The sequence below is a fragment of the Ambystoma mexicanum genome, chromosome 6p (assembly GCF_040938575.1).
Source record: "Ambystoma mexicanum isolate Mex_15411 chromosome 6p, UKY_AmexF1_1, whole genome shotgun sequence".
Classification (NCBI taxonomy): domain Eukaryota; kingdom Metazoa; phylum Chordata; class Amphibia; order Caudata; family Ambystomatidae; genus Ambystoma; species Ambystoma mexicanum.
The window spans coordinates 84518245-84540059 of NC_090935.1; the positions used below are offsets into that span (position 1 = coordinate 84518245).

At 44.3% G+C, this 21815-nt stretch overlaps 1 long non-coding RNA gene across 1 annotated transcript in view; it reads left to right on the plus strand.

Moving 5' to 3' along the window:
* LOC138510881 (uncharacterized) overlaps window positions 1–20161 on the plus strand; it is a 143311-nt gene extending 123150 nt beyond the window's left edge. Inside the window, exon 3 of the long non-coding RNA XR_011280441.1 lies at window positions 19878–20161. This is a non-coding gene — a long non-coding RNA (uncharacterized lncRNA). The remainder of the gene's footprint in view (window positions 1–19877) is intronic.
* Window positions 20162–21815: the final 1654 nt, after the last annotated feature.

Sequence of the window (21815 nt, forward strand, 5' to 3'; positions counted from 1 at the left end):
GTCAGTGCAGCTCTTCCTCTTTTTGGTTTGGTGTGCAGACCCCTGAGATATCCTTATGGCACCCATGGGTGGGGGGGTACGATCCTGTATCCCGAGTGTATGTTTTTGGGCACCTGCGTGTGGCGCCCAAAGAGCAGGGTATAGGCTGGTGGCAGCCCCATGCTGAATTTGACAGGTGTTCTGAGTATCCTCCATTTTGGGATACCCAGGCCCTTCAATTGCAATTAGTTGATTCCTGATAGGAGATGAGAAGGCCACTGTGGCCTCTTGCTTTCTATTGCCCGTTACCTTATTTTTCCCAAAGTCGTGTGTGACCAATATGCACTTCATGGTATGGGTGTCTGGTTCCTGGTATGTAATACAATGAATGAGACAGCCCTGCCTGAAACTGGTATAAATGCAGTGTCGAGTGCTGAATGGCTGGGTATGTGTCCCAATACACATTACTTGGTGTGAGTGTCTGGTGGGAGGAGAATGGCCTGAATGCACTGTGAGCCTGATTGGCTGCCTGACTTCCTGAATGCCCTTCTGAATGATTGGTTGCCTTTCAGAAGCTGAAGTTGATACTTGATGCTTAACCTTGAAGCCCACTGGAAGAAGAGGAATTGCTGCTGCTGTCCTTTGCGAATCTGAAAGCTGCTGTGCCTTCAAGGAACTGATCCAAGAGAGGACCTTGCTAGGAGACCTCTCTCCGAGCTACGAGGGACCATCGTGCACCAGCTAACCTTTGCCAAAATGTCCTCGAAGTCAGTCCTTCAAAAGGCTGCCGACCGGCGATGGAGACTGCAGCGGACACACGAAGTGAAGCGCCCGGAAGTCCATTGAAGTCCATCACCGCCGCTGGCCGCCGTCGCTGATCAGAGCCGCAGTGCTCCTTTGCCTAAGAACACTTTGAATGAAGTACTCCCTCGCTCATCACCTATGACCACTTTGTCCTCCCTGGAGAAAGTAAAGGCAGCTGATGTACCGAGGAGAGTCTGCCAGTGTGTTTCCTGCCACCCAAAGACTGTAAAGACGCCGGCGACCCGACAAACTTGCTGGGCCAAAGTTCTTCAGTAACTCTTTGCAGCAACAAACTAGCACTGTTGAGGTGCCCCGCATGCCTCTTCTTCGCAGGACGTCCACTACTGATCATTGTCAGGACCAAAGCTGCTGCCTCAAAGCTTTTGTTGACCTTTTCTTCGTGGGATCTCAACACTCCGTGACTCCTGCTTTAAAGGGGGTCGCTCAAGAAGGATCCCTCAACGACCCAACCTCGAACTCTGCTAAAGCAGGTACCTTGGGGCAGTAGAACTTTTATAGATAAGGAGATAAGACTCTAATAGACAATATATGGACTGGGCATGTGTTATATCTTTATTTACAGGTTTCCCAGGTGAGGGGAACGTCACACAGAACTGTGTCTAGGTTAACTGGACAGAGCATTTTACCAATTGTCTAACAACCTGTTTTCCTCCTAAGTCTATGGTTGATAGCTTTCGCGATATTGATTTGTATGCTATCTGAACTGTCTACAGTTGATGCATTTTAATGGAATCTGAGTAATAATGTTACCACGTAGAGAATGTATATATTTACTATTTTAGAATTGTCAGAGCACAAAGTGTTATTGTGATTGTGTACATAACGTGAACCTTATTTATATAAAGACTGTGTTTTCACTAACCTAGTGTGTGGACATTCCTTAGTGGGTGCTTGGGGCTTCCACTGCACTTAAGAAACAGCCCGCATCACCTCCAGAGAGCTTAAGCCTTGATTGCTCGACCATAGCTACCAAATAGAAAATCTTGGCTCGGGTACTCTGTGCTTCGACTCTGCCATATAGATAGCAGGAGTGCAGATACCCGCCTCCAGTCTTTACACCTGTGATGACTCTCTGTGCCTCCAACCCATCCACCCTTTGTCCCCTGTGATGTCTCTCTGTGCCCCCGACCTTCCCAGGTCCCCTGTGATGTCTCTCTGTGCCCCCCACACACCCTTGGCCCCCCGTGATGTCTCTCTGTGCCCCACAAACATCTAATTGCAGCTGGAATTATCTTGTTTCACTGTGGGTTCACCATCATCAAACTGTTGCCAATGCTTTGATTTGACTTTACGGACACATTGACTCTTGATGCTTCACCTTCTCAACTCTCATGCTGGACCTCCCCATGATCTCGTAACCAGGGTGGCCCTGATTCATGCTGTGCCCATCGTTCAACTTGAATCCTTGCCTACATCTTCTGTTCCCTGCAACATTGTGTTTTACTTACCTCCGCTATTCGCTCTCTCCTCTGCTTCTCTGCTCTTTTTCACTGTTTTATTCTCTGTTCCCACCTCCTCTCCCTTCTCCCTCTTCCTACCACCCTCCCTTACTTTTCTTTATGCACTTACTCTCTCAGAATTGTCCCTGGACCTAGTATGATAGCAACAAATGTTTGTCTCCACCCCCCTCCCTAACTTGTTTTCCTACCCCTCCCATTCAGCACTATATGAAATGTCATCAGGCCTGGTATGATAGTTGCTTGTTTTGTTCCTCTCCCTCCTTTCTCCTCCCCTCTTCCTCACCTCTTGTAATCTCCGGCTCTACCAGAAATGTTGTCAGGCCTAGTACAGTAGTCCTCCCAATTCCCATTACCCCTATGAGCCAAAGGGATTTACCGGGCCCTCCAAGGTCAGAATGGCCCGGTAAGTCCCCTTTTGCGGGATCCGGACCCGGGTTTGGGGGTAGTCATTCACTTATTAAGGGAATGGCTACCTCCAAACTCGTAATGAGGACCATTGTGTATAGGTGCTATATAAATAAACAATCATATCATATCATATCATGTGAATCACCCACCATGCCATGCACAAGTGAGGCCGAGAATAACTACAAAACAAAAACACACCTTACAAAAGCTACAGAAACCTGCAATAAGGTATCACATTCCTCCTTGTCATCCCTCCCTTCAAATCAACCAGAATAGAGGTATCCTTCTTCTCCGTCAAGCTCCCAGAATATGGAATGCATTTCCCCTTAGCATCCGCCGCAAAGAGTATCACATTTCCTTCCGGCTTTTCCCCCCGCATCCTGATAAACCCACTGCCACCCTCAGGTTATTTTAACCCCCTCTCAGATAGGCCAAGGGAGCAATGAGCCTCTCAAAGAACGTAGTGAGCGACGCAGAGAATAGACTCCAGCAGACCGCAGGACAGGATATGAGCCAAGTCAACGAAACAAGAAACCAGCCAGGACACACTGGTACGTATCCCACGCCATATCGATGAAAAATAGCTGCAGGCACAGTCATCCACTCGCGTACATCTGCAATCATACTATACTTGAAGACACATTGCACAACACCTCTGCCATTAGAATGCAGCTATGTCCTATGACGGAAATGCGGTCTAGCTGGACACATAATCAGTCTCCTGCACTCACATACTCTCCCGACAACCTCACAGAACCCATCCACAAGCCAGCTTGACATGGATCGCTAGCCAGGACTTGGCTACCTCTACCTACCTTCATATTGGCTAAAATGTGGACACTAATTCTAAACTCCTCTGACAAATCACCCCATACCACAGTCTTTGGTCCACTAAGGCCGTTTACCTACAGCGCTTTGAAAAAGGCACTAGTAAGACCCACACTCCCTTTAGACATCAGTGGAAGACCTTCCCAGCAATCATTTATCACCCTTCTAATATATTATTTGTTTCCATCACTCCTTGTTAGGAAAGTTTGCCAATTATGCGTAATTGTCCTTCCAGTTGTGTACCCCCAACCTTTTGCTGTTGTCTGACAAGCCTAGTCTAACTTTTTCAAGTGGAGCACATCCTTCTGCTGGACTCCAGTGGGCTTTCGCTCACTTTTCATGGGGAAACTGACATGCCCTTAAAGACAGTCAGACCTGGGAGACTTTGTTTCCCTTACTCCTTTCCAATGTTGCAATTTCTTTGCAACATATAGCAAGTGCACAATGCACCTTACAGTACAGTGCACGTGGGCCTTCTTTTCGTTTCTAAAGGACCTAGACTCCCTCAAAGAATATTTTGGTAGAGGTGCAGATGTGCCTTGGACAGGGCTGGTGGCAGCTTTTACTTTCACATATTTTAACCCTTTCTCGCCATGCAAACTGCATTTACCACGGTTAGCACAGGAAGATGACCTTTGCCTTCCCCATCTCTTGCAGACCATTTTCAGTCCTTATTTTGTCATGCATTATCCTGCGAAAAGCCAAGCTTTCGCAGGCTTCTGCACGCCTTGCATGTGTGCCTCCAGGATGTGGGCTGGACTGTCTAGTTTCAATACACATCCTGGGTGCCAGAGAGTCTGGTTTTCTGGGAATGACTGGGACCACTGTGGTCCGTGATTGGTCCATGTCTGGTGTGCCTGTATGTGAGCAGATCTCACATTGGGTCCTCTTTGTTTAGGCGCAGGGGAGATTCCAGATAAGAGAAGGCTCCAATTACCCATGCCAGGTTGATCTTTTGAGTTCTCACGGTACCTAGGCTAGGATTCAAGTATCCTGAAACTAAGAAGCCAAATCGAGGAACCGCTGGTGACCCGCTGGAAGTTTTGGCACCCTGAGCCCACTGACGTCCCGCAGGACCCCTCTGCATTTGATCGCACCAGGAGGTCTGCAAAGGCACCATGACCCATTTGAATAGTGGGAACAATTCACAGCACCTTCATCTTAACCTGCAAGCGAGCCTCAAAGGAAGAGTGTATGAGGGGAGAGTGGGGCAAGAGGGAGAGAGAGGGAGGGAGAAGGGCGAGGTGATGAGGAGAGTGAGGCAGGCCAGTTTGTCAGAGGATGTACTCAAAGCCTCCTGCGAACAGATCGGAGTCGTTCCAGGAATCGCACTTGGAGGCAGGCTTCATGTGAATCCTCATGACAGGGGCACAGATATCCAGAGTGTTGGAGATGGAAAGTTGAAGGTTAGAGAGGACTGAGTCAGAGTGAAAGTCAATGGCGGGAGTCGGAGGAGGAGTGAAGGAGGTTGTTAAAGCAGCAGCTGAAACTTCGCATCATTGGTCAAATAAAGGAGGAGGCTGGCAGTGGAGGCAAAGGCTTAGTCGGTGGACCAAGGATCTCATGGTGAGAGGAAAGGAGAGAATGATAAGACCAGGAAGGAGGGGTAAAGAGAGAGTTAGGATGTGGAGGACTGAGGAGATGAGAGCATCCAGGGTGTGGCCGGCAGAGTGAGGCAGACCAGAGGGTTGCATAAAGATCCAGAGGCCACAATGTGGGAGTCGAGGTGAACAGTGAAGTCACCAAGGAAGAGAAGCTTGGAGCTTGGAAGCTTGGAGGAGGAGGTCACAAAAGAGGAGGTGAGGTCAGCCCATTCAGAGAAGAAGTTGGGGGCCTGGCCAGAATAAGAGACCAGCCAGGGGAGACAGATTCCGGTAGATAAGGGATTCAAAAGATGAGTAGGACTGAGTGGGTATGATAGTAGCAGGGACCCACTCAGGGAAAATGAGGGCCACTCCACCTCCAGGCCTGTTAAACCTGGGTTTGGAGAGGATCTTGTAACCCTCAGAGAGGAGATTGTCAAAACTTGTGACAGAGCCGTCATTGAACCATGTCTCAGTGACAGCGAGGACATCAAGGTCAAGGTCCTCAAGGCGATGGCAGATGTCAAAGGAATGTCTGACTGCAGAGCGGAAATTGAGGCTAGCTAAGTAGAGCAGGTTGCCACTTTTGAAGTTCTTCCAAGGAGGGGCACAGGAGTGTAGACACCCGTTGGAGATGGCAGAGGAGCCACAGGGATGACAGAGAGATGAGAGGAGGGAGAAGGAGGAGGAAGTTGGTGAGAGACAGGAGGCAACCTATCAAGAAGGAGCAGGTTGGTCTGAGGGCCCTGGGCCATAACAGTGCCATTCTAATAGACATTAATGATGACTCTGGAGGAGAGGAAGGATGCCAAGAGTACCTCCCAATGGGTGACACCATTAATGGGAAAGGAAGACAAAGACAAAGTGGAGAGTACATAGAATATTTGAGCAACCCAAAGGGCTAGGGATGGAATGAAAAAGAGGATATCAGTGAGGGTCTGCCAAAGAGGAAGCATTGACATAGGTGTCAGCACTGGGCAGCCCAAGTTTGGAAACCAGGAGATACTTCTTGAACCTTTTTCATTCCAGTCTTAGACAGAGGGGTAGGATAGGTGATATAGAAGCAGTTAGAGAAGATGGGGAGATTAAGAAAACCATTGTGGAGACTGGGGAGAAGGTGGGAGTGGAGAAAGGCGGGCACTGCAGAGCAACAATAGGATAGCAGCAAGGCAATGCAACTTCAGGAAGAGACAATTTGACAGTCACATAGAAGATTGAAGGGACAACTTTTTAGATTCAACTATCCTACAGGAAAGTATGAAAGTACACTTTTTAAAAACACAGGTGGAATTAGCAGGTGGGCACATTCAACTATCCTACAGGCAAGTAAAAAAGCACACTAATTAAAAACATAGGTGGCATTCACATTCAAACTTCAGGAGGGACCTGAAGCCCTTACTCTTCAAAGAACATTTCACAGTCACTGATCGCTCCACTCAACCCACTCTACCTCTCTGGTGTCCCCGATTCTCTGCCCGCCACACAACCAAGCTCATCTGCTACATTGGCACCAAACTTGGAACATCTGAGTGTGCCGCCCTTATGCAGTGTTCATTTGTTTCCTATCCAGGCTTGCGCTTTATCGCTTTATAAATCTCATAATACATGCATGTGTCTTTTGTCAACGTGAACCAGGCAAGCATGAGGCCATGGTAGACCTGCTTGAAGTTCTTTTGTAGAGCTGGCTGATTGGTTACGCATTGGCCGACTGGAGGTTGCCTTCTCCCACATCTCGCAGCAAGAAAAATATTTAGAAAGTGTATTTAGGGGAAAAAAGATCTTCAAATGGTTATTATAATAATATCATCTGGTGTTCTTGAGCAACACTTAATGCTGGGTATCTATTGGTTCAAAGCACTGTAACATCATGTGTTTTGGTACCCCATCTAATTGATCTCACAGCCACTCCTATTGGCAGAATTACCTTTGAGTGTGTCTGATATTCAATTTGACCGTTAATGCTCCTGTCTAGTGTTTTTTGCAATCTTGTTGAGCAGTGCTTGGTTGGAATGAAGCATGTTATCAGCATCTCCTAAATGACATGATGTGTGCTTATGTATGTATGACATGAGCAGGATTTACAGCTGCAGCCATCTTCATCTGGATTCTCAAAATAAGGTACTGTACTGCTGCCCTATGGGAAGACTGCACGGACCAGGAAGCAGTGTCTGGCCCTAGTGTATGTCAATCCCCAACTGTTGTGCTGTACTCTCCCCCAGGAAATTGGTCTCTGATGATCCCATCTTCCTAACTTATCTCCTGGAAAGAATGTGAAAGTCCTTGTGGTGAAGAACTGGTTTATAAATGTGCAATGCTGCAGCTCTAGTTGCTGATATGAGAATGGTAAGCATGCATACAGGTCCAGGACCTAGTCCTGAATGTAGTCATGTTATAGAGATCTCCTGCTTCCTGCATACAGTGCCCTGCTGTAGGATGCCACCTCTCATGACGGCAAGCGATAGATTTGGATGTTGTGTGTAGGGACAAAACATCTTTAAAGGGATAATACAAATGATAATAATAATACTATGTTTCTTATAAAGCAATTCAGGACAGCTTTCAACTGCTTCTAAGATCATAGCAACAGGTGTTTTTAATACCAAATATAATTGATCCCACATACAATCCCTTTGGGAGCATTAGTTTTCAGCGAGCAGGACATTCCATTTGTACCATGGATGCCCCTGTACTGTATATTAACTGTGCTTTAATGCCAGTTATGTGTAATGCCCCATTATAGCTCCTTGTGCCGGCTTCAGATCACTTTCAGACACTTAATTATTCGATAACAGTTTTCACTGCACCATTGTAGGCCTGACTAGCCACATAGCAACACTTATCTTTGCTTTGCCATTGATGCCCACTGAAATATTTCATGCCACAGCAAGAAACCATAACCAGACTGGCTGAGCCAATGAAGACCAGTCTAGAAATGTAAGAATACTTATGCTTGCTTTACCCATTTAGGCCCAATACCAAATGCAATGGTAACTAACTAGACTGGCAGCAACAATGCAGGTAAGATCAAGCCCATAATAACATTTACCATTGATTCCCAGAAACAATGCCATGCCACACACAGTAAGAGGGAATACCCACATTGACTGTGGCAATGTAAGCCAGTATTGCAATGGATTAAAAATGTTGTTTGCTTTATGCCCAATAAAAGAGCATGTAACTGTATATATTATGCCATTATAAGAACAAATTGTCAGAATGGCTGCTGCAGTCCAACACAGAAAGGTGGCCACTCCTACCCCCCCAAGTCAGAGGCCTGCTCGCCATAATGTACACAATAGAACAATCCCATGCATTCGTTCAGCATTTATACTCCTTCACTGCATCTGCATTGGATCTAGGACATCTTCCTCATCACAGTCCATGTCATTAGGTGTCATAGTGAGCAATATCACTATTAATATTGGAAAACATGTTTTCTTAGAATTGATAATATATTCTATCTACACAGTGAAAATGTATAAGCACAGTGCAACAAATGTATTAGGATACGCTCACCATGGCTACCCACAGCGGTGCTGGAGACATGGCTATTCACAGTGTGCCCCCACCGGCAATGTTTCTACCAGAGGTTGGTGAACCCGTTTTGTCCAGGAAAAGATGGCTCAAACCATTTGAAAATTATGCCAATGTATTGTGTGGCACAAATTATAGTGTGCAGAGAAAGAATTCTCTATTCTTACATTGTCTGGGGCCAGCAGGCCAGGAAAAATTTGAAGACCTGTCCGACTTGATGGCCGATGAAAGTGGGGATATGAATGAATATGAGAAGTCCATGAAGAAAATGAGTAAACACTATGAAAAGAAACTGAGCACTATCCTAGAACGATATACATTTTGGAAACAAATACAGGAAAAAGGAGAAAGTGTAGAACAGGACATTACAGCTCTGCGGAAGTTGGACAGGACATGTAAGTACATTCAACAGCTGGAGAAGATACTAACAGATCAATTTATGTTAGAATGCAGCAGCAGCAAGGTGCGAGAAAAACTTTGAATGGAGAATGATCCACCTCTGGAGATGGACCTATGAATGGCTAAGGAGGTTGAACATACCAAGAAATGTGTGAAGACACTAGAGGGCAGAGTTAAGGATATCACAGTTAAAACTACCCCGTGGGGAAACAATTGCAGTAGTATTGAATCAGAGTGCAAGAACGAAATGGAAGGAGATGGAAAAGTGATAACAGGGAGTCCAGATATAACAGTGAAAACAGAGATACAACAAATAGAGACAACAGAACGGGTTCTACTATGGAATTTCAACAAGGACAAGGCGGATAAAGAGGAAGGGGCCACATTTCTTTGAGAATATGCTATAGAACGTCCTATAGGTGTGTTAGCCCTTCCCATTTGGCTAACAATCCAATCAGTTCTTCTCTTATGTTATGTTTTTTTTCTTATACCACGCCAAGGCCCGTAGACATCTAGGCGCCGAGAGACAGAAGACAGCGGCTACCAGTGAAGAGAAAAGTACTAAAGGAAGAGGTAAGTCTTCAAAAGTTTCCGAAACACAAACAAGTCCTCGGTTTTACGCAGAGTAGCTGGCAGGGCATTCTAGGCCTTGGCGCCTTGGATATGAAACGCTCTGCCAAGCCCGCGGGTTCGTTTCATGCGGTGATGGGCTAGTAAGAGATCTTCTGTTGATCTGAGTCTTCTTGTGGGTTGGTAGACATTTATAACATCTTTCAGTTAGCTTGATGCAGTCCCATAAATACAGTTATGGCAGATGGTAAGTAACATAAACCGAATGCGATCCTCAACAGGGAACCAGTGTAGTTTTATTCTGGCGGCAGTAATCGGTTCAGAACTTTTCATCTGAAAGATGATGCGGATGGCTTTATTTTGTACTTTCTGGAGTTCATGAAGATCATCTTTACTTGCCCCACATAAGAGTGCATTACAATAATCCACACGTGGCAAAATGACAGCTCTCACGAGTTTAGTGCGGTTTTCAATGGAAACAAGTGGGGCAACCTGTCTGAGCACTTTGAGATGGTAATTGGTGCTCTTTGAGATAGCTGTAACGTGGGCATCACAATCTAAACTACTCTCCATGTACGTACCTAGCGTTTTAACTTTCTGCACGACTTTTATATCACTGCCATCAATCCTAAAGCCTGAGTACGCCTGGTCCAGTTGAGTTAATGCCTGGTGGGGTCCAAAAAGCATAAGCTCAGTCTTTGATGCATTTAGGCAGAGCCAATTGGTAGACATCCACTTTTTTATTAATTGATACACCATGTCCACCACATTTTGGTCAGTATCATGATTGCCAGTGATGTCAAGGACCAATTGAACATCATCCACATAGTTACAGAAGAAAATCTGAAAGAGTTCCAAATCATTACAGTGGTGGGGGGTATAAATACTAAACAATAAAGGGGAGAGACATGCCCCCTCCGGGACTCTACAAGTCAGTATATGTGGTTCAGAGTCACAGTCCCCCCAATATACCTGGGATCATCGACCCTCTAGAAAAGATCTCAACCAAGCTATGGCATTTGCAGAGAGGCCCCTGACCGACTGCATCCTGACAAGAAGGATCTTATGATCAAGCACGTCGAAGGCTGCTGATAAGTCCAGCAACATCAGCAGCCCCGACCTACTTTCTTCCAGCTTAGAAAGCATAAAGGTCTGTAGGTCTAGAAGGGCACTCTCAGTGCCATGGTAACTTCTAAAACCTGACTGCTTAGTATGAAGTATATCAGCCGTTTGTACATGGTCCTGCAGTTGAATGGTTGCTATCTTATCTATACGTTTGAGTAGAAACAAAGTATTTGTAATTGGCCTGAGGTTTGCAGCATCAGAAGGATCTAATCCGACTTTTTTTAATAATGGTGAAACCGCAACATTTTTTAGTGGTGGGCGAATTTTTACTAACCGAAAAGAGGCATTGGCGAATCTACATAGGAAAAGCGCAAAAAAACCTCTTTGTGCTCCAAAATAATTTTGGATGGGAGAAGTTCACCAGGACAATTAGTAGGATGCATAGATTTCAGTATATTTATCATTTCCACTACAGTGGCTTCCTTAAAAATAAAGCCGGAGGCGGATTCAGTTTTAATGGCAGTATTGGACATGAAGCCTTGTTTCGTATCCGTCAATTTTATGTCAGATGATTGCATCTTATTAGGTAGCAATGTGGACTTGACTGTAGGAAGTGAAGAGGTCAGGGTTTCCTGCTTAATTTTATCCTGCGCTTTGCGTAATTTATCCGTATTTTATCTTAGGATAATTTGTAGGATTTGCAATGGAAGAGGACATCTGGCTAGGTGTTGTAGGAAAAAAAAAACAGGAATTGGATTGGAAATGAAGACAGCAATGAAGGTGAAGAGTATCTTTCAGCAGTAGGAAGTGAAGAAGGAGATCTAGATAGCCCAAAAATGATCATTTATGTCAATGGAGTACCGGTGATGTTGATGGTGGATTCAGGAGCAGAAATGGTAGGAATTTGAGCCAAAAGATTTACATGAAGTGGACATTAATCCAAGAGCTTATGGCAGAGCAAATATTGACCTTGTTGGCTGGTTCAAAGCAACATTTGGTTTAAAAAAAAAAGACAGGCTGAAGGACATGTCTATTGGGGTCATTACGACCCAGGCGGTAAGTACACCAACTTTACCACTATGGTGTAAACTATGTTTACACCATGGTGGATGGCGGATTTACTGCCCCATTCCAAGGTGAGTGGGGCGGTAAATCCCCATTTCCCATTTACCCTTCCCCATTCCCATTTTTGCCCCAGAGGGCATAATGGGAGTGGGGAAGGCGCTAATTACGGCACCGTAAATTACGGTGCCGTAATTAGCACCAAGGCGGTTAAGCGCCATGGATTTTAATGCCTGCTAAAAGCAGCCGTTAAAATTGGAATCAGGCGTTAAGGGTTAACGCCTGAGTTGTAATGAGGCCCTATGTCTCAAAGAAATGGGCATGTTCTCTCCTGAACTGGACACGTCAGAGGTTTCTGAAGGTATGGCTGGATCCAAATGCAGTTTTTATGATTGAGAGTCCAGTAAAGAATTAATACAAACAGAGGTATTTAAAGATGAATTTGGTTGTTTGAAGGGATTCACACATCGTATAATGATGAAACAAGACTGTAAACCGGTAGTGCAGAAATGAATCACTATTCCAATATCAATGAGAGATTAAGTAAAACTGGAATTAAAGGGGCTGGAAGAGCAGGTAATCATAGAGCGCATTGATGCATCTGAATGCGTGTCACGTCTAGTTGTAACGAGGAAAAGCTCAGGAAAGGTCAGAGTATGCATTGACATAAGAGAACTCAACAAATGTGTGATTCCTGAAAGGCATCCTCTACCAAACATACAATAATTGATTTCTACAATGGGTCAAGCTAAAGTGTTTGACACTCAACCTTGCATCAGCCTACCATCAAGTAAAGTTACATAAGGAATCTAGGCCGCTCACTGCTTTTATTATGGCAGAAGGATTATTCCAATATCACACGATGCCGTTTGGCCTTATATCAGCGGCTTCTGTGTTTCAGACGATCATATACAGAATATTTAATGGAGATGAGGGTGTCATCTTTTTTCAAGATTATATTTTATTGTATGCTGAGAATAAAGAAGAACATGACAGAATATAGGAGAAAGTATTGAAGAAGTTGAATGATGTAAGAATGACTTTCAGTAAGGAGAAATAAAAAATCAACAGGAAGGAAATTGATTACTTGGGACATGTGATTTGCAAGGAAGGCATTTCACCTAAGAAGGATTTGATTGGTGCAATAGAACAAATGGTTACACCTAATTGCAAGGAACAGGTGAGGAAAGTTTTAGGTACGTCAGAATATTATTCAAAGTTTATTAAGGGATTTTCTAACCACATGGTTTCCCTGAGAGGAATGATGAAGATGAACATGAAATGTGCATGGGATGACAGCTGTGAAAATGAATTTCAATACATAAAAAGGTCATGCGCAGCAGCACTAGTTTTACAAAACTACAAGAGGGTTAGATGTACAGTAATTACGACGGATGCAAGTAACGTTGGTTTGGGCGCAGTCTTAACACAAAGTGATGAAGGAAAGGAGTATGTAATAGCGTTTACATGACGATTACTGTAGGGTCCGGAGAAGGTGTATTCAGCCATAGAGAAGGACGCTCTGGCTATCAGATGGGCGGGAGACAAATACAGGAGCTTTGTCTGTGGAGCCAGATTTGAGTTGCACACTATCACAAACCTCTGGTTGAAGTGTTTTCCATGAAGGGCTTGGACAAAGTTGCCGCTAACATAAGAAAATGGGTGTTCAGTTTACAGGAATTTGATTTTACAGTGACAAACATTCCTGCAGTTAGAAATTATGAATGACAACAAATGTGGAGACAAAAGATGTTGAGGAGAATCCGGATGTGATATGTGAAATATCAGAACCTTCCATTTCTAAGCAGGAATGGTGTGAAGAAATGGAGAAAGATGATAATATGAGGATCATCATCAAGGATTTAATGGAGGACGGATTAATTCATGAGACTGTACAAAGATTAGGGATGGAAGGTTTTTGGAACATTAGAGATAAACTCTGCGTTCAGGATGACAATCTTATGAGAGGAGATAAGCAGGTGCCGACAGAGGGAATAAGAGGGAAAGTGATACATCATGGGCATGAAGGACATCAGGGAATAGTGAAGACTAAGCTCAGAATAAGGAACAACTCTTGGTGGTTGGGGTGTTTCACCCAAATTGAGAGGATCATCAGGAATTGTATCCTTTTTATCAACAGTGGCAATGTGTGTGTGAGTGAGCAATGCCCAATGGCTCTAACCGATGTATACCAGGGAGGCCATAGGAGAAACAAACGATTGATGTGATTGGACCGATATGGAGTGGTGCATGTAAGACATATTGTATTGTAGTTATGGATGTGTTGACTAGATGGGCGGACCTGATGATTATTCCACATGTTACGACCAGGAGAGTAATTGAGTTTTTGGATGAATTGTATGAGTGTGAGGGTTATCCTGAAGTAATTTTGACTGACAATGCTTCTCAATTCGAGTCTAAGCAAATGCGAGAATAGCTTAAGGAGAGAGGCATTGTTCTCAAGAACAGTGCCATACATCATCCCTAAACAAATGGGTCTGTGGAGAGATATAGAAGGGTGATCAAAGAGGCCTTTAGATGGGCGTGATATAATGGAAGAGATTGGAAGGAGGCTCTGAAGAGAATGGTCATGGCCCATAGATACACACTGCACAGCACAACTGGAGTTTATCCTTTTGAGCATAGCAGAGGGAGAAAGGCCAGTACTAAACTATTTCCAGGTTGGATGGGTGCTGTGACTGTTATGGAAGTGGGATTAGATGATGTGAAGGGTAACATCAGAGAAAAATAAATAGAAAACAAAACATTGCAAGATAATAGACACTTCAAGGAATTCAAGTTCCTGCAAGTGGGAGACCGGTCAGGATGACCTTGCCTGTGGTGTTAAGAGGAGATGGTTGTCAGTGGTCCAGACCAATTGAAGTGATAGAAGTTTTCAAACATGCTGTGAGGACGAAGGATGGAAGGGTATGGCACCTGGAGAGGGTGATGGGTGAGAAGCTGAGGCATGATGAAGTAATGACTGGAAGGAAGGTTGTGAGGGGGATCAAAGGAGACTGTGGTGGATTTTCCTTATCAGATGTGTGATGCATTGCATCAGAAACATCAAGATTCAGAAGAAGCTACAGAAGACCTAGATATCTGGATAAATACACACAGTTGTGGAAGTCTGAAGCAGAGAGCTTGTGCAACAAAATAAGGGGGATGTGTGGTGTTGTGCCAGCAGAATGCAGTGACACAATGGAACTCTAGAAGAGGGTGACGAGGAGGAGAGTGGGCGAGAAGTTTCAGTTGGAGCCAGGACGGAGGAAGCAGGGCTAACATTCAGGTTCTCCTTTACTTATATATATTTGTATTCCCTTTAAACAAATAAACATTTCCCCATTTACGTAGTGTGTCCACGTACACATGCATTATGCAAAGTTCAATGATAAACAGCTTGGCCAAGCTCCTGTTGAAATTCTGAGCTGAAAATGGTGCTCAGGGCTGGTTTTGACACATGTATTTATGTTGGAATCTTGATGCCTTCTATATATGCTCTGCCATGCAAATCAACATAGTCTGTCTTTTGGGAGACGCAGATCACACATCAGGCTCCAATGCAAAACTCCTTAGCAGAATAACAAACTGGCAAAAAACCGGTAAAGTTGAACTATATTCATACATCAAATATTTTCTGAAATAAAAGTGTCTGACCATGACAAAACTACTTCTGTCCCTGAGACGTCAGGATTGTTTCAAAATCTCTTTCATTGGAATAGTTTTGCTGATCAGGGCCTGAGCCTACTAGATCAGTCTTTATCAATGAAAATATTATATTTTTTAAATAGACAAATGCAACCTGAATTCAAATGAGAAGCCAGAGCCCACATGCAATGCCAAGCATCATGTTGAACTTACTGTCTTGTGTTTCATCCTGGTATGGTGTTGAGTCTCTCATGTGTTGCCTCCTCCTCCAGCCACCTCTCTGTGCATCTCCATCACTCCTTTTCTGGGCAAACTCTTGGAAAAGCTGGCCATCTCCCAGCTTAACCATCACACTGAATCTATTAGTTGTCCCAACGACTATCAGTCTGGCTTCAGAGCAGCCAGAAGCATGGAAACTGCTCTCCTGAACATCCATGAAGACCTACTCTCAAACCTGGATACCAACCATCCTTCTGTCCTCTTCCTACTCGATCTCTCTTCTGCTTTTGATACTATCAACAATGCCATCCTGCTCAGTCGGCTCAACTGGCTCTGTGCTTACCTTGATATCACTGATCAGGCCCTGGCCTGGCTGAAGTTTCTCTCTGACCGACCCTCCCAGGACCAACCCAGGTCCTTCCTCTCCTCTGTCTCCCTCTCTCTACCTATGGTGTTCCCCAGAGGTCTAATCGTTCTCCCTGGCTGTTCAACCAATACCTGGCACCTCTCTCCCACCGCATAGCTACTCTCTGCTCCAACTTTCAGTGCTATGCAGATTACACTCAGCTCACTTTCAGGCTCCCCTCATCCACCTCTTCTTCCTCTCTCATCCCGGATTGTCTGTCCACAATCCACTAGTGGTGTGCCACCAATGATCTCTGCCTTATTGCCAGTAAGACAGATCCTCCCCAAAGGCTCACCAGCACCTTACTTTCTTGTCACTCTCTGGCTGCCCACTCTCGGCCCTCATCCTGCTCCCACCTGTGAGGCTAAGAACCTCAAGGTCATCTTCGACTCCACAGTCTCCTTCTCTCCTCAGATCTCTAACGTCTCTAAGACATGAAACTACCAGATGCACCTCCTCAGAGATATTCTTCCTTTCCTCACCTTCCCTCAGAAGCTCACTGTCTCTAGAGCTCTTGCTCTCTCTAGGCTGCATTACTGCAACAGCCTCTTTCTAAATCATCCTGCCTCTATCTCCGTCCTCTACAACTCATCCAGAACAGGACTGTGAGACTTGTCCTTGGCCTCAAGCCCAGAGATCATATCTCTCCAGCTCTGAAATCTCTCCATTGGCTCCCAGTGACAGCAAGGATCAAGTTCAAGACCCTCTGCATTGGGTCTGGTACCACAATACCTTCAACTCTCTCTACCTTCCTACTCAAGCTCTTCGCTCCTCTACCTCCAACTCCTTGAGGGTCAGTTGCTTCTCCAAGCAACAAGTAGGGGGCAGGTCTCTTTCTTTGACTGGTGCCTCACTCTGGAACAGCCTCCCTGTCACTCTAAAACTTGAACAGAACCATCTCCAGTTCCGGAAGCACCTCAAGACCTTTCTCTTTGCTTCTGCCTCTTTCTTCCTCTACCCTGCTGATCTCCTGTCTGACACTTGCACTGGTCACCGGGCTACCCTCTGAATTCAGGCTCAGGTCCCTGGCCATCCAACTGCATACCCGCACTGCCTCCTGGCTCCCCCTGCACTTGTGGTCTGTATCTGTAACCCTACAGTCCCCTTTCCTGCACTTATTAGACACCTGTTGTTAGGACATCTAACACTCACACTTGCCACCTGTTAGCTGCACTACTTGTTATGTTGATTCCTTCTCCTGCACTTGTCCATCCTCCCACCCCCCCACTAGTACTTCTCCCCTGCACTTGCATGATCTCAAAGTCACTAGGCCTAGTAAGGTCATTGTTTTTTTCCCTCTCTCTGTTCCCCTCCCTTGCCTTGTGGCGCCTTGAAACTCTTGTGTATAGACACATTATAAATGCCATATCATATCATTATCATATCATATCTCTAAATATCCTTCTATGCAAAGAATGGAGATGACAGACAGAAGACTGATATAACAGACAGGGAGCATTGCTGCTCTACACAAACATCCAAGCATACTCTCTTCCTCTGCCTGCAAGTATCCCTTCCTACACCCTGTAGAAGAACATGATAGGGTGAAAGAGGATTCAGATTATAAAGGTTTTCAATTGCCATGATAACTGGGAAGATGGCCCGGGCCTGGCTAGCACTAGTGCAATGCTGCACCAGTGCTAGTCCCTAACTTCAACAAGAAACAGCAAGAAGGATCCTCTTTTTCAGTTCTATCCACAGAACTGTGGAACACCCTACCCAAACCTCAAAGCCAGAGAGGAGAACCAACTGACTTTTAAGATACAGCTCAAGACATGGTGTTCTAACCAAACAAAAATAATAGCAACCAACTAAACACTGTGCACCAGAAAATGTTGTGCACCAGAAAATGCACCAGAAAATGTTGTGCTAATTTACGACAAGCATTTTTTTAAACTCTCCTCTCTGCACTACAGTCTGCAGCAAACCCTCATGGAACCTCTCCTGCAGGGAATTGGTTTGCACCTTTAATCTCAGTGAAATCTATCATGAAGAGCATGGAAGTGACAACAACCATGCCCCCACTCTCCACCCCTCTTATCCCTCAACTAACTCCTCACTACTAAAATCTTGCATCCTTACACCCCCCACACACCTACAGATGACCCCCTAGGTCTAGTGTACTTAACGGATTCAGATACTAACTAACTTCTATCAACAACCATGCTGTTAATATCTGCACTCCACAGTCTGGGTGATGCCTGTATGGCTAACCTGGGAAGTTGGTACCAACCACAAACAACTTAGAGATGTTCATATCCACACACAGGTAATGTGTACTTATGTCCTGCATCCATCAACACCAAAGGTTTCTGCATCTGACTTCCTGCTACCTGACTAACCCACCCTACCCTGCTTTCTTACAGAGCCATGCACAGTGAGGCCAACATTATTGGCAATAGAGCACTATCAAAGGCCATTTTACATTATATTACATGCATCCCTGCTATATAGTGCTGGCAGTAGAAGAAGTAGTTATTACGGTAATAGTATCACTGGCCCTATTAGTATAACTACTACTGGCAGCACTAGAAACATGGCCTCCCTGCCAGTAATACAGTTGGCAGAGTAGAATTAGTGATGGTAGCACTAGCATCACTTTTACTACTAGTGTTACTACTGGCAGCACTAGAAACATGCCATCCTTGCTAATAACAATGCTGTCACTAACAGAAGGAGTGATAGTAATAGTAGGACTGGCATTACTAGCGTTACTACTATTGGCTGTACTAGAAACATGCCTTCGATGTTAGTAATAAGGTTGGCAGGGTAGAATTAATCATGGTAGTACGAGTATGACTAGAGTTACTATTACTGGCAATGCTAGAAACGTGCCATCCCTGCTAGTAATACTGCTGGCAGTAGTAGAAGTAGTGATGGCAGTACAAGTATCAATGGAACTACTAGGCTTACTAATACTTGCAGCAATAGAAGCATGCCATCTTCTATTGTGCATGTTTCCAGCTACAGCGCATCAGGACACTGCACGTTCTCTCCTACTCTGATGTCACTTCTTGTTTAATAAATTCAAGGGAAACTTGTGTAGGAGAAATGCTCATTAAATTCTTAAAAGTAAGATTTGTTGAGAAATTGAAAGTAGAAAAAATAATAATATGAAGCATCTTGTAACTATTGTGCATATTTGTTGCTGAGCACTGCTAGAGAAGGACTCATTCCTCCCCGGCGCTCTTCACATTAGTGTTTGGCAGGCCCACTGCCTGGGTCACCCAGTGCCTAATATTGCGCCTGTGAAGCGAGAAGAGGCGGATCCATTACCAATCATGACACCACTGAAGACACTGTGGAAAGTGAAGTTTAGCAAAAACTCTCAGAAAATGTTGCCCTTTGTCCTTTTCTAGGTGACTAACTTTTCCTCAGGCTTGTCAATTGTCAGTCATTTCTGGAAATAAGCACAATGACACCCATACACAGGCATTCTTTAAAATCCAATCTGAAGTGGAAACACGCATTAGCACTCTTTATGGGAGATTTGTATAAAATGTTTCTGTCCAAAAGTGCTTGGAACGGAAATGGGTTTTGTGAGTTTTTTTACCCATCTCTTTTGACCTGTGAGAACTTACACTGAGATAAGGGTCCAATTCCAAAACATGACATTTCTCTAATGCACCAGGGAGGAGCTGTGGATGTGGGCCCAATTCAATCACATTTGTGTACCAGACATGCTGGAGTAGGATATAGGAGACATTTAGATGCTGTGCCCCTGTTTAGTTCGTCCTCATTGTTGGAGATGCTTTTGGTTCTCAGGCGAAGGTGCAGGGAAGCCATTTTAGGATGGATGGAGCAATATCTACATATTACAGTAATATCATTTGAACATTTGTTTACATGCAAGAGAAATCATCTTATCTCTCCTTTCTTTATTTATTGCAGGGCTACATTTTATTTTGCTGAGTGAAACAGCCGAGAAACAGCTGCAAGACTTCAATGTTACAAAGTAAAAATCCTGTATTCTAAAGATGTGGCATTGTCTTACATTGCTCTTTATGACCTTCCAATGCACCGCCTGGGATGCTGTAAACAGTGCACCAGGCTGCATCTTGCAACGTAGCAATAAGCCGATCTACTCCAAGGAGGGCGACATCATGCTGGGAGGAATCATGCAACTGCATATGTTAAACATGCCTGAGAAGCACGACTTCATAAACATAGCTGAGTTGGCGCTATGTGGTGGGTACGTTCCCAGAAATGAAATCATATTAAAAGAAAGCACCCCCTTTTGTCTATGTTGACAACAGTGCCATTGTCTTTTTTCTAAATCTTCTTCATTGCTGTGAGGTATCTGAGAGCCGGGAATGCTGCTGACTGCTGCTGAATGATGATTCTTCAATTAAAAATGTTAGGAAAGTGCTGTGTTAGCCAGACACACAGCCAAGTAGGTTTTATTTTTCTTGACTATAACATTTAGAAGTGTCCAAACCCTTGGGTTAAGGCGTGAATAGTATCACATCTATGAAGATTGATATTCAATGCTCAGAAGTGTCTCTGATTTGGAATTTTTCTAGAATGAGGTATATGTTATTAGTAGAACTATTTATTCAGGATAGCATGATCTCCTTTAGAAGTTTGGACACTTCTACATTGTATATTCAAAATGTTGTGTACATGATGTTTTATCGAATTGTGATGACTTGTACATGATATATATTTTTTCATCTGACTAAAATTACTTTTTGTATTTTGTATATGTGTGTTTGAGTAGGCACTACTGGATGACTAATTGCCTTTTTGTTTATATTGTGTAAATGACCCCAAGAGTGGGCATTGTCACCACACCTTGTTGGATGTGGGTATAACGTACAAATTAATAATTGTATTGTTCATACTACTTATTTGCCAATTGTCACATTGACTAAATACCAGTATACATGCAGAGACATATGCTAAACACTCTTCCTCTAACATCTTATCACAACAAGCAACTCTTTCTATAATGGCCGCAACAGATCTTGATCATTTCAAAGACATAAACCTAGAGTTAAGAATTCCTCATAGGATAACAAGAGCAAATATCAACTCACTTGCTCAAGGGACAGCACCCACCAAGCTGAAAAGAGACATTATACATCCAATTCTTTAAAATAAAGACTCTGACCATTGAACCCAGGCAACTATTGTTCCCGTCTGGCTGTCACTTTCCTCCCAAAATGTCCCTTCTATCTAAGAAAGAGGCACCTGACATCTACAGGGATATAATTTCTCACTCATGGTAACGACTTTCAGTCTGCAAAGAACTCAGTTGTAATGTATAGTGCCCGTATAGTGCTCTAGGTAGCTAGGTAATAAGGCCATCTCTTGGGACATCCAGGTTTGAATGGGTAATAGCAGAAAGGAAATGGTAGGTGAAGAGTAAAGGTAGAAGTGGGAGCAGAGGAAACCATGATAGCTGGAGCTGTAAGCCAGGAGGGATTGATAGAATAAGCATTGGTACATGGGGGAAACCAGCTGGAAGTGAGGGAAGGATTCTATGCAGGGTGGTGCGGGGAACAAATATAGGCCAGTGTTATTTGATATATTGTCTTCTTCATTACGGAGTCTTTGTACTGGTCTTTATGTTTGCGTGAAGGGCTCCAGGCGTGCTTAGGAATTCCTGTGGAGTAGTGAAGCCTGATTTAAGGAGGAGAGTGAGATCATATAGTGGAAAATTGCCCAATGAATCCAATGATAAAACCACGGCAGCAGCAGCAACAGAGACCGATGGATTTCTATGCATCTGCAGAGAAAGAAAGGGGAACAGCGGTAGAGTATTCCTGAGGCATGGACTTAACAGCAGCATGCTATGCTATGCTATGCAATTCTGCTCATCTCATC